The sequence below is a fragment of the Anomaloglossus baeobatrachus genome, chromosome 4 (genome assembly GCF_048569485.1).
Source record: "Anomaloglossus baeobatrachus isolate aAnoBae1 chromosome 4, aAnoBae1.hap1, whole genome shotgun sequence".
NCBI classification, from domain to species: Eukaryota; Metazoa; Chordata; class Amphibia; order Anura; family Aromobatidae; genus Anomaloglossus; species Anomaloglossus baeobatrachus.
Genome location: NC_134356.1, coordinates 485,728,296 through 485,741,242, shown reverse-complemented (window position 1 = coordinate 485,741,242; position 12,947 = coordinate 485,728,296). Strand labels below are relative to the sequence as shown.

Sequence of the window (12,947 nt, the reverse complement as noted above, 5' to 3'; positions counted from 1 at the left end):
ATATCTCATCCGAACGTGAGTCCTGCAGCGGCCGATCAGTGCACCGCGTCTGTGCGTTTGAAAAGTCAAATGGCGTTCCTTCTCTTCTGAGCCCCCCCATGCGCCCAAACAATTTATTTCCACCACATATGAGGTATCTGCGTACTCAGGAAAAATTGCACAATACGTTTCATGGTGCATTTTTTCCTGATACCGTTGTAAAAAAAAAAGCTACCTGGTTGATGCAAAAATTTTGTGGTTAAAAAAAAAAAAAAAAAAAATTCACGGTTCAACGTTATCAACTTCTGTGGAGCCCCTGGTGGTACAAGGGGCTCATGAAACATCTAGATAAATTCCTTGAGGGGTCTAGTTCCAAAATGGGGTAATTTGTGGGGGAGCTCCACTGTTTAGGCACCTCAGGGGGTCTCCAAATGTGACATGGCGTCCGCTAATGATTCCAACCAATTTTGCTGTCAAATGGCGTTCCTTCTCTTCCGAACCCCGCTGTGTGCCCAAACAATTACTTTCCACCACATGTGAGCTATTTGCGTACTCAGGAGAAATTGCATAATACGTTTTATGGTACATTTTTTCCTGATACTCTTGTGAAAAAAGCTACCTGGTTCAAGTAACAGTTTTGTGGTGAAAAAAAAAAAATTGTATTGATGGCTCAAAATTATCATCTTCTGTGGAGCCCCTTGGGGCTTGCTAAACATCTAGATAAACTCTGAGGGGTCTAGTTTCCAAAATGGGGTCACTTTGGGGGGAGCTCCACTGTTTAGGCACCATAGGGGGTCTCCAAACGTGACATGGCGTCAGCTAATGATTCCAACCAATTTTGCTGTCAAATGGTGCTCCTTGTCTTCTGAGCCCCGCCATGCGCCCAAACAATTACTTTCCACCACATATGAGGTATCGTCATACTCAGGAAAAAATGCACTATAAATTTCATGGTGCATTTTTCCTAATACCCTTGTGAAAAAAAAAACTACCTAGTTGAAGCAACAGTTTTGTGGTAAAAAAAGTTTTTTTTTCTTTTCACGGCTCAACGTTATAAACTTCTGTGAAGCCCCCAGGGGTTCAAAGTGCTCACCAAACATCTAGAAAAATTATTGAGGGCTCTAGTTTCCAAAATGAGGTCACTTTTGGGGAGCTCCATTGTTTAGGTACCTCAGGGGGTCTTCACACCCGACATTGTGTCCGCTAATGAGTGCAGCTAATTTTGCACTCAAAAATTCAAATGACGCTCCTTGCCTTCCGAGCCCTGCCGTGTGCCCAAACATTTGATTTCCACCACATATGGGGTATCTGCGTACTCAGGAGAAAATGCACAATACATTTTTTGGTGCATTTTTTCCTGATACCCTTGTGGAAAAAAAAGCTATCTAGTTGAAGCAACAGTTTTGTGGTAAAAAAAAAAGTTTTCTTTTCACGGCTCAACGTTATAAACTTCTGTGAAGCCACCAGGGGTTCAAAGTGCTCACCAAACATCTAGAACAATTATTTGAGGTCTCTAGTTTCCAAAATAGGGTCTCTTGTGGGGGAGCTCCATTGTTTAGGCACCTCAGGTGGTCTTCAAACCCAACATGGCATCCGCTAATGAGTGCAGCTAATTTTGCGTTCAAAAATTCAAATGGTGCTCCTTCCCTTTCGACCTCTGCCATGCGCCCAAGCAATTGATTTTTACCACATATGGGGTATCAGGGTACTCAGGAGTAGAGATGAGCGAACCGGTCGCGGTTCGGCTCGAGGTTGGTTCGCCGAACGGAGCTCCCGTTCGAGTTCGGTTCGTCGAATGTTCGACGAACCGAACTCGAAGTGCATAGGAAACAATGGCAGGCAATCACAAACACATAAAAACACCTAGAAAACACCCTCAAAGGTGTCCAAAAGGTGACAAACAACTCACAACACAACACAAACACATGGGAAAGTGACAAGGACATATACTCATGCGAAAACAAAAGAGCAGGACAAGGAAAAAGAGGAGGAGACACAGATATATGAGTATATGCAAGGAAACATCGATGCCATTACTGTGCAACTTGAGCCCTGCTCATTTTAGGCTTCCAATCTGGATAAATTGCCTGAGCTTGCCACGTACGCCTTGGGGATCTTGTCGTGTCCTGCAGCCAGCGTTCTCTCTCAACCTGTCTTCAGTGCTGCTGGTGTCTGCTGGCAGATAAGCACACGTGTCTGTCCACTGACAATGTGGACATGGCTCTCAGAGGACTTTTCTTCACCTGGGTCAGCCAGGGGACGGGAAAGGCACGCGTATTTTTGAGAGTGCTTCATGCAAAGCATCTTTTTCTTTTTCAAAAGGGGGGTCAACTGATGCCAGTCAAGTGGGGTGTGTGTGGCCCAGTTAGTGGAAACGAGGGAGACTGTGGTTGGAGTCCCCTCGCTGTGTTTCTAAAAGAACCAAGATGAACAAGTCATGGCTCTCAGAGGACTTTTCTTCACCTGGGTCAGCCAGGGGATGGGAAAGGCACGCGTATTTTTGAGAGTGCTTCATGCAAAGCATCTTTTTCTTTTTCAAAAGGGGGGTCAACTGATGCCAGTCAAGTGGGGTGTGTGTGGCCCAGTTAGTGGAAATGAGGGAGACTGTGGTTGGAGTCCCCTCTCTGTGTTTCTAAAAGAACCAAGATGAACAAGTCATGGCTCTCAGAGGACGTTTCTTCCCCTGGGTCAGCCAGGGGACGGGAAAAGCACGCGTATTTTTGAGAGTGCTTCATGCAAAGCATCTTTTTCTTTTTCAAAAGGGGGGTCAACTGATGCCAGTCAAGTGGGGTGTGTGTGGCCCAGTTAGTGGAAACGAGGGAGACTGTGGTTGGAGTCCCCTCGCTGTGTTTCTAAAAGAACCAAGATGAACAAGTCATGGCTCTCAGAGGACTTTTCTTCACCTGGGTCAGCCAGGGGACGGGAAAGGCACGCGTATTTTTGAGAGTGCTTCATGCAAAGCATCTTTTTCTTTTTCAAAAGGGGGGTCAACTGATGCCAGTCAAGTGGGGTGTGTGTGTCCCAGTTAGTGGAAACGAGGGAGACTGTGGTTGGAGTCCCCTCGCTGTCTTTTACATGCTTTTAGAAGGGCATGACATGGCTTGGAGGTTGACTTTCAGCATCTGCAAACTGTTAGCTTCCAAAATGCTGCCTTTCCAACCTTTTTAACCGAGGATTTTCGAGACCTTATGCCCATCGCAGTGCCCCAAGAGCCGATGCCCAGGCGCCACTCCTTCTCCATCAAAGGCGTGCACACGCTACACCAGCATGTCGCACTAAACATCACTGATTCCTTGAGAAACTCTGTGTGACAGGGTGCATTTCACCACAGATAATTGGCCCAGTAAGCATGGACAGGGGCGTTACATGTCGCTGACTGGGCAATGGGTTACTGTGGGGAGAGATGGAGAAGGGTCTGCTGTTCAAGTCTTGCCGTCCCCACGAGTTGTGTCAATCCTTCTTCTGTATGTAGAAGTTAATACACTGCTTCTGCCTCTTCAACCTCGTGTGGGTCCTCCACCTTGGCCCAAACCCTGTGTGGTCAGGCCACCCTTCCTTGTAACTGCGCACAAGGAATACCACACACCTTCTTACTATGCTGGCAGCAGAGCTCAATGCCATCAGGCGGTCAAAGGTTTACTTTTAAATGTATGGGAAATGTGAGTCACACCGCTGAGAAGTTGTGGACGGTTAGCTCTGGAGACCGAGTTTCATCAATGGTTGTCTCCACTCAACCAGCAGCCAGGGAAGGCCGGGTGCGACAATGATGCAAACATGGGTGCGGCCCTTCGCTGTGACAATGTGACACACGATCCTTGTGTGGCTCACGTGTTGAACCTGGTTCTCCAGCAATTTTTAAAGCACTATCCTGGCCCACATGGCCTTCTGCAAAGAGCACGGTGTAACGCCTTCCTTGATCCACACACTCAGATGGGCTGTAAATGATAGGCTAGAGGGAAGCCACTCACCAAGCAGGACCCCTAGAATCCTGAAACCCTTTAACCCCTATACAGGGATTAGGAATTACACAGGGCCCAAGGTGATCAATACCTGTGGAAGGCTGCAGTTCCAGAGAATAGTAGTCAGGCAGGGTCAAAACATTAATTGAGGAACAGGAACAGAATGGGACGGCCAGGACTTAATCAGAAAACAAGCAGAGGTGAAATGCGGATCGGCCAACAAGGTACATAAACAGCAAGCAGGAAAAGTAGTCATGTAACAAGCACACAAAATCATAAAACTGAACTGGGGGTAAAAGCAGAGCTATGTCTGGCAGTGGTCTGCAGACAGGATGGGCATAAAAAAGGGTGTGGCGTCTTCCCATTGGTTGTAGCTGAATGATGGTACTTCATCTGTGAGATACCCACCAGCTACATTCAGCCAGAGATTCTGCATCTGCCAAGGTAATGCAGCCTAGTGGGTGAGCATAACCTGCATCCACCTGCGCCGCTGGCATCGACTCCTCTCCCATCATCAGCACTATGCATGAAAGGAACACGTTGTCACCTGGCGACCGAAGTACAAATTGACGGAGCGGACTCCGTTGGTGACTTAATAGCCGTGTGCGGCAATGATGCAAACCTGGCTGCGGGCCATCGTCAGGGCAATGTGACACACGTGCCTTGTATGGCTCACGTGTTGAACCTAATTCTCCAGCAATTTTTAAAACACCATCCCGGCCTACATGGCCTTGTGCAGCGGGCACGCTCGCTATGTGCTCACTTCCATCGTGCGCACACAGCAGCTCAACAACTTTCGTTGCTACAGAAGTCTTTAGGTCTGGTGGTTAAACGCCTGAAATGCGATGTGCCGACACGCAGGAATTTGAATCTGCACATGTTGCAGCGTTTGTGGCAGCACCGCCGAACCCTGCTGCAATACGTTATGACATATAGCCTGGGATAACTTGATCCAGAGGTGGTGCAGATCACGCTGCTGGAGTGGTGTCAGATCAAGGACCTATGCACCCTTCTACACAGTTTACAAATGTCGACGAAGATGTTTAGCACTGGCAATGCCATTCTCAGCATGACAATTCTGGTCATCTACATGATGGAGCACACTGTAATTATTATTCGGAGTCAGGTGTTGGGACAAGAGGAAGGGGAGGAAGTACAGGAGGAGTCATATGCGGAAGGGATAACAAGATCTACGAGGCCCAGATGGTCAGTGGCACCTAGGCGGCAGTCATGGTGAGGGAGAGGGATTAACAAGGGCGCATAGTATCAGCAAAAAGTGTTGAGGAAGGTGCAGGAGCCCATGAAGAAATGGAGGACGAACTGGCGATGGGCATGGAAGACTCAGCAGATGAGTGAGAGCTTGCTCACATTTTGGTTGTGCGAGGTTGTGGGGAGAGGGCAGAGGAAGGAGGCACGATTCTCACCTCTCTGCCACCAACACACCAAGGACTTGGTCCTCCTGGATGCACAAGACACATGAGCGCTTTCTTGCTGCACTACCTACAACATGACCCTCGGATTGTAGGAATTCAAAGTGATCCTGACTACTGGGTTGCACACTGTTAGATCCCCGGTACAAGACAAAATTTGGCAAAATAATTCCTGCCATAGAAATGGACGCACGTATACAGGAGTATCTGCAGAAGGTGGTACGCAATCTTAGATCTGCTTTTCCACTAAGCACCAGTGCTGCACAGAGTGAATCTCATCGCTTTGTCATGGATAGGAGGAAATGGTCTTTTACTTGTCCACATCTGAGGGACCGAGGGCTGGCTGCTGTGCTGAGATGGCGTTGAGTACGGTGTCCCTGCAGAGTTGCACTTTTGATCATATACCAAAATGAGTTGTAAAAGGATAGATGCTGGTGGAAAGGGGAACAGGTGCGTTGGAAAGGGGAAAAAAGTTTTGGTCCGTGGATTTGGTGGTTAAGCAACAGTAACATTTGCTGAAGAAACACCATCTGTTACAGTGGGACTGGCAGATTTGGATAAGGTGGTATATACTATGTTACCGCTATATAACGAAAATTATTAAGAAAAGAAAGAGAAAGGTATATATCCCCATCAGCAGTCAGTGTCCACCGTGCTCCCAGATGGAAAAGGAGAGGTTGGCAACTGGAAGGTTTGGTGGAGGATACAGAGCTGTGTGGCTATGAAACTAATAGTAGCCTGAACCGAGTTAGACGCCATTCGGATCTGGAGACTGGGAGCCCTGTTAGCGTAACAGGGTCCACATGCCCACCCAGCCCAGGAACTCCCTGTTAACAACACAGGGGCCATTGAGTACGCTGACCGTGTGCGTAGGGGCCACACCTGTGGACAGCAGGCGCATCAGCAGCAGCAGGCCTGTTAATGCCACTGGGCTGCACAAGCAGGACTGGTAGGACAGGAGCTGGTCTTAACCGTTCTGCGTTACCAACTGTGGTGGTGGCCTGCATCGACACCCTATCCCTGCCTACCTCTGGCCTAAAGCCGCAATGGGTTCAACACATGGAGGTGTGCTCTTTCGGAGCATAATAGAAGACTGCGCACCTCCTTGTTGGCTCCAGCCCCTTTTATAACCTGGGTCCGCCCCAAACCAGGGTGAACCACAATGCACCTCCTGGAGACAAAAGCAGAGTGACACATCATGAGTGGCATAACTAGCGTCCTATTTGGAACCGCAACTTCAATGACGACCTCATGGCTGCCATGACCCAAACACCTCACCAGTCATCGTCTGACCATCAATAATGCGGTGACAAGTCATAGGGGCGGGCCTCTGCAAGCCATTTGTGAGTGGCCTGGCCACATCGTCAGGACACCTGATGCCCTGTGGTCTATATGGGCCCCCCACATCAGGGGCAGGGCCAAAGAGTTCATTACCGGACCTAGTCTCTGATGCAGTAAGTGCCTGAGCATGCTCAGTAGCATGACATACAGTCTCTGAAAAAAGACTATCAGCTTTAGCATGGTGTCTAGGCACAAAACAGGACTTAGACCCGGCACGGAATGCAAGTACCTGTGCAAAGAGGCTTTTCGCACTAAGTGTGGGAGCATGCGCTGTATCCCGAAATGAAGACTTAGCCTCAGCAATGGCACAGTCAGGCAGAGCATACTCACTAGGCGAAACACTGTAGTTAGGCTGTGGCTGGGGTAAATCGGCACACGCATGCGCACTAGCTGCCTCTCCACGCTTAGACGTGGAGGAGAAAGTAGCCAGCTGGACAACCCAAGGCACAGCCCTAAATGGCAGCTGACGCCTGGGCGCAAATGAAACCGCAGCAGGCTTCAGGTTACAGGTGTTGTAACAACAAATACCATCCAAAAGAACAGGTGTACTTCTTCCCATGGATAATCTGATATGATCCTTTTTTTCACGGACACAACCATTGCTAACAAATGTAGATGAGGCCAAAACAGCAGCTGCTTCAATGGATCTCAAGTGCTCGATAAAGTGGCCTCTCCTCCACCCCAATTTCAAGATCCCAAATACTCCATTCCTCTGTGGTGTCAATCCAATCGCACTTGCTTCCTAACAGCTCTCAAGTTTCCACCAGCCCTACTGAGTATGGGGTAACAGAGATGGTTGAGTTAGCATAGCTGTTCAGTCGCACTATAGCCTGGGAATCAGAGGTCTGCTCCAAAGCTGCAATGAGTACAGACAAGGAAGTTATTATTATTTTTATTATTATTGATTTATAGAGCACCATTGATTCCATGGTGCTGTACATGAGAAGGGGGTTACATACAGAATACATATACAAGTAACTATAGACAGACTGGTACAGAGGGAAGAGGGCCCTGCCCTTGCGGGATTACATTCTAAAGGATTTTTGGGAGGAGACAGTAGGAGTGGTTTAGGTTGAGCGTCAAGTACGTATGGTGGTGGTGTCATTGAAGGTTATAGTCATTTTTGAACAGATGAGTTTTCAGATTCAGTTTGAAGCTTGCGGGTGTAGCAGATAATCTGATGTGTTGAGGTAGCGAGTTCCATGAGACAGGGGAAATGATCTGCGCAGATGGCCAGAAGCTTTGTGAGTGGGATCCAGGCCCCGATGAAGAAGGTGCTGAGCCTAATCTACACCCTCATTTCCAAAAAGTAAATCCTCTTGGTGGAGACAATGGGGAACATGATGAGGAGCACAGATACCTGATTGGAATGACAACTTTACTATTCGGTCAGGGCAGGAAGAGGTTGTCTCGGAGGACTCAGGACGAGGGGAATGAAAACACACAGGGTTATTGATGAGGATGGAGACCACACTTACTGACAAATCAAAGTCAGCCAGTCGATGAGGTCAGCAGAGGAGGTGGAGGAGGATGCTACTGACGACGAGGTTACGTTGCGTCTTCCTGGCCAGAGACAAAGTACTGGATGCACGTCAACAACTGAATCCTGGATCACAACTTTGACTCTGAGCAGAAGTCGTGTTGGCTATGCAGGTCGCATGGGCTGTTAGCCTTGCCTAGCCTGTGAATTTTTGGACATCGCAAAGGATCACCCAAGTCATGGAATCTGTAAGACTTGTCAACAATCTGTAAGTAGAAGGCAAAAACTCACACCTTTGAGTAGTTCCTCCATGAAGTGTCACATGGATATGAATTGATAGCGTGAAGGTGTATTGCTCAGCTTTAGCCACTGTCAATGCAACATGCTAATTTGCCATTGCATGCATTGTTGCAGACTACACACAAGGGGCTGCTGTTATTTTGGATCTGCCTTTGTTTGGTCACTATAGCAATATCAAATTGCTCTTCGGGTGTGGACTTGGAGATACTGTCTATGAACAGAAGGAAAAGCTAAAGGTGTGTGTTACAGCAAGGAGCCACCGCGGAAACACTTCGTTCAATTGTGAGGGGAGTCATGTTGTACTTTGATGATGAGCCCCGTAATGCCAGTGAGCAGCATCCTGTGCCACAGACCAACATTCTTACAGTGCTGTCTATACTGTTTACCGTGAGAGGAGCGTAAAGTCTGTATTTCTGGCAACTGGACATCAGAGTACCCGGGTACGGTAGGCTGTGCCCAGACAATAATGCGGGCACGCAACACTTTGTTTTATTAGCAAAACACATATCTGTTCTGGGTAGGCCGACTATTTATAGACAATAAGACTTGCTGCCTCTGCACTGTCAAATTGTCACGTACAGTTTAAATCATAGAGGGACAGCAACACATGTTTGCATTGACTGTTGCTTTTCAAGATTTCCATGACTGTGTTGCAGAGCTGTGTGGTTTGCATTCACACTGTTATCATCTGCATTATCTGTGAGGCTTCAGCTAACAAGGGTATTCAGGGGGGGTCATGTGTTTTGTCTATGTTTAGGTAGGTAACTTGTAAGCTCTTGTGATGTGCCACTGGTAAGTCGTGTTCGCACACACACACACACGCACAAACACACAATTACTGCTACACAGAGGGGTTAGCAGGTAGTAGGCAACAGAATAGATTGTTCAATTATTTAAATTGTATGCATGGTTCTTATTGTTTGGTTTGGTAAAGTTAAACCATCATTTATCAACCCAACTGCCTAGAGTCCTTTTCCTGTTGCCTGGTTTTGCTGCATACTGGGGAGCCCAGCCTGTACACGACTTAAAATGAAGCATAAGTCGCAATGTGAATTTCACTGTGCTACAATGCGGCCTAGCGTGCCTGTGCAACCACCGCCTGCCCCATCAAGTGCATCTGCGTGCTCTTTATCCTCTGTGACTGTGGGGACAGCAGTCACACATGGTTTTTCACACTGAACTTCCACTCCTTTACCCGCAACAGGGAGTGTGATTGGCAGGTCATCAGTTGTTTTGGAAGTGGAAACAGAAGGTATTGTTAAGCTGTCAGACATCGAGAGAACCATCATTGGATGCAGGCTACATTATATCCACGCCTGCACCTTCGTCACAGATTGGCTGGACTACCTGCAGTTAATAATTGCATTCCAGAAATGGAAAGGAGTGTAGAATGCACATGTGTTGTACCTTGCTTGGCAGCAAAGGAACACTAACTTAGTATTCCAGACAATTTTAGGATGGCAGAAAAAGAGTCAGCTCTTTGGGCAAATTAAATAGCGTGGCAAAAATGGACAGATGGGTACAGGGGCCGTCTTCTGTGGGTACCAGGACAGTAAAAGAAGCCTCACTTTCTATCCCTCCTAATGATCAAATGCAGTAAGGAATTCCCTGAGTTTGCTATAAAATTAGCATAGCTAAATGTGCATGAGGGTAGAATGCAGAGGTGCTTGAGATTGCTTGGCACAAGTGGCACAATAAAGGAGTCCAACAGCCAGTTCTATGATGCCACTAAATGGCAGTATTTTTTGCTATCATTATAGCTTATTAAAAACAGAGCAGGCGGGTGTCCTGCACAGGTGCTAGAAATAGCTTGGCACCAGTGGGGCACTAATAGAATACAACAGCCAGTTCTATGATGCCACTAAATGGCAGTATTTTTTGCTATCATTATAGCTTATTAAAAACAGAGCAGGAGGGTGTCCTGCACAGGTGCTAGAAATAGCTTGGCACCAGTGGGGCACTAATGGAATACAACAGCCAGTTCTATGATGCCACTAAATGGCAGTATTTTTTGCTATCATTATAGCTTATTAAAAACAAAGCAGGAGGGTGTCCTGCACAGGTGCTGCACATAGATTTGCACCAGTGGGGCACTAATGGAGTACAACAGCCACTTCTTGTATGCCACTAAGTTTACTCAATTTTTGGTATTATAATGTCTTAGTAAGTAACAATGAGTTTGAGTGTGCAATGCAGGCAGACGTGCTGCAAATATCTGTGCACTACTGGGACTATACAGAAGTCCAACAGCCACGTTTAGGATGCCACTAGGTACACTTAGTATTTGCTAGTATAATGGCTTAGTAACTATCAGTTTGAGTGTGCAATGCAGGCAGAGGTGCTGCAAATATCTTTGCACTAGTGGGACTATACAGAAGTCCAATAGCCACGTTTAGGATGCCACTAGGTTCACTGTGTGTTGCTAGTATAATGGCTTAGTAACTATCAGTTTGAGTGTGCAATGCAGGCAGAGGTGCTGCAAATATCTTTGCACTAGTGGGACTATACATCAGTCCAATAGCCACGTTTAGGATGCCATAGCCACGTTTGGGATGCCACTAGGTACACTCAGTGTTTGCTAGTATAATGGCTTAGTTATAATGAGTTTGAGTGTGCAATGCAGGCAGAGGTGCTGCAAATATCTGTGCACTTGTGGGACTATACAGAAGTCCAATAGCCACGTTTAGGATGACACTAAGTTCACTCAGTGTTTGCTAGTCTAATGGCTTATTAACAATGATTTTGTGTGTGCAATGCAGGTAGAGGTGCTGCAAATATCTGTGCACTACTGGGACTATACAGAAGTCCAACAGCCACGTTTAGGATGCCACTAGGTACACTCAGTGTTTGCTAGTATAATGGCTTAGTAACTATCAGTTTGAGTGTGCAATGCAGGCAGACGTGCTGCAAATATCTGTGCACTACTGGGACTATACAGAAGTCCAATAGCCACGTTTAGGATGCCACTAGGTACACTCAGTGTTTGCTAGTATAATGGCTTAGTTATAATGAGTTTGAGTGTGCAGAGGACAGGAGGGTACAGTGTCAGGGTTGTGGGTCTCTGGGTAGAGGAATGGAAGCCTGCCTTTCTATTCCCTCCTAATGGGGAAATGCAGGGAGGAAATCCCTGACCTTAGCTACACAGACGCTGTCTCTGTTTTCAGGACCTGTCACCTATGGCTCTGACCCTGCCGGTACGAGCCCTTAAAAGGACTGATAGAAAGTGCTCTCCCTAAGCTGTCCAGCGCTGTGTATGGAGCGCATACAGCAGTATCGGCGATAGGACTCAGGACGGAGCTGCGCCAGTGATGTCTGACACCAAGGACGCAGAAGGCAGATAATGGCATGCTGGAGGAAAATGTCCGGTTTTATAATGCAGGGACATGTGACATGGACATCCTATCACACATGCCGTTGCTTCTCTGGCTAAAAGTCCACTTAGCTGTGTGTGTGTCTGGGATTGTCTGACATGCTGGCCCTCCCCACTACACGCGCGCGCTTAGGGAAGGAAGACAAGGAAAAAAAAAAAAATGGCGATCGCCATTATCCATACAGCAGTGATCTGAAGGCGCTGTTCCCGCACACTATACACTGAAATTTCATAATAGTGTGAGTCACAGAGTGACTTACACTATTAGGGTATGTGCGCACGTTGCTTTTTACCTGCTTTTTACCTGCTTTTTTGCTGCTTTTTCTTCTGCGCTGTTTAATGCCAAAATGGATGTGTTCTTCTATTCAAGCAAAGTCTATGGGAATTTGGGTTTCTTGTTCACACTATGTTGTTCAAAATGCTGCCTTTTTGTGGCAGAAATTTGGTCAAAAACTCAGCTTTGCAGTGCAAAACCCAAATGGCAAAAACAATTGACATGTTGCTTCTTTGAAAAGCTGAGTTTTTGACCAAAGTTCTGCCTCAAAAAGGCAGCATTTTGAACAACATAGTGTGAACAAGAAACCCAAATTCCCATAGACTTTGCTTGAATAGAAGAACACATCCATTTTGGCATTAAACAGCGCAGAAGAAAAAGCAGCAAAAAAGCAGGTAAAAAGCAGGTAAAAAGCAACGTGCGCACATACCCTTACAGCGGAAAGCCAGCTAGGGATTAGCTGGTTTTTTTCCTGCTAGAACTGTTCTCGAATGTATCTAGAACTATCGAGCTAGCTTTTGCAAAAAAGCTCGAGTTCTAGTTCGATCTAGAACAGCCCCCAAAATCACTCGAGCCGCGAACTGGAGAACCACGAACCTAGAACCGCGCTCAACTCTACTCAGGAGAAAATGCACAATAAATTGTATGGTGAACTTTCTCTTTTCTCCCTTGTGAAAATGAAAATTTTGTGTGACATATCTCTCAGATTTATGGGCATACATTTTCAAAGTTTGAAAATTGCGAAATTTTTGCAAAATTTCCTAAATTTTTACAAATAAACGCAAAAAATTTCGGCCTAAATGTACCACTGACA

The 12,947-nt window shown here is 46.7% G+C and overlaps 1 protein-coding gene across 1 annotated transcript in view; it reads left to right on the top strand.

Moving 5' to 3' along the window:
• Nucleotides 1-12,947, top strand: part of UNC13C (unc-13 homolog C) — a 1,075,146-nt gene that overhangs the window by 871,404 nt on the left and 190,795 nt on the right. The gene's annotated exons all lie outside the window — the stretch shown is intronic.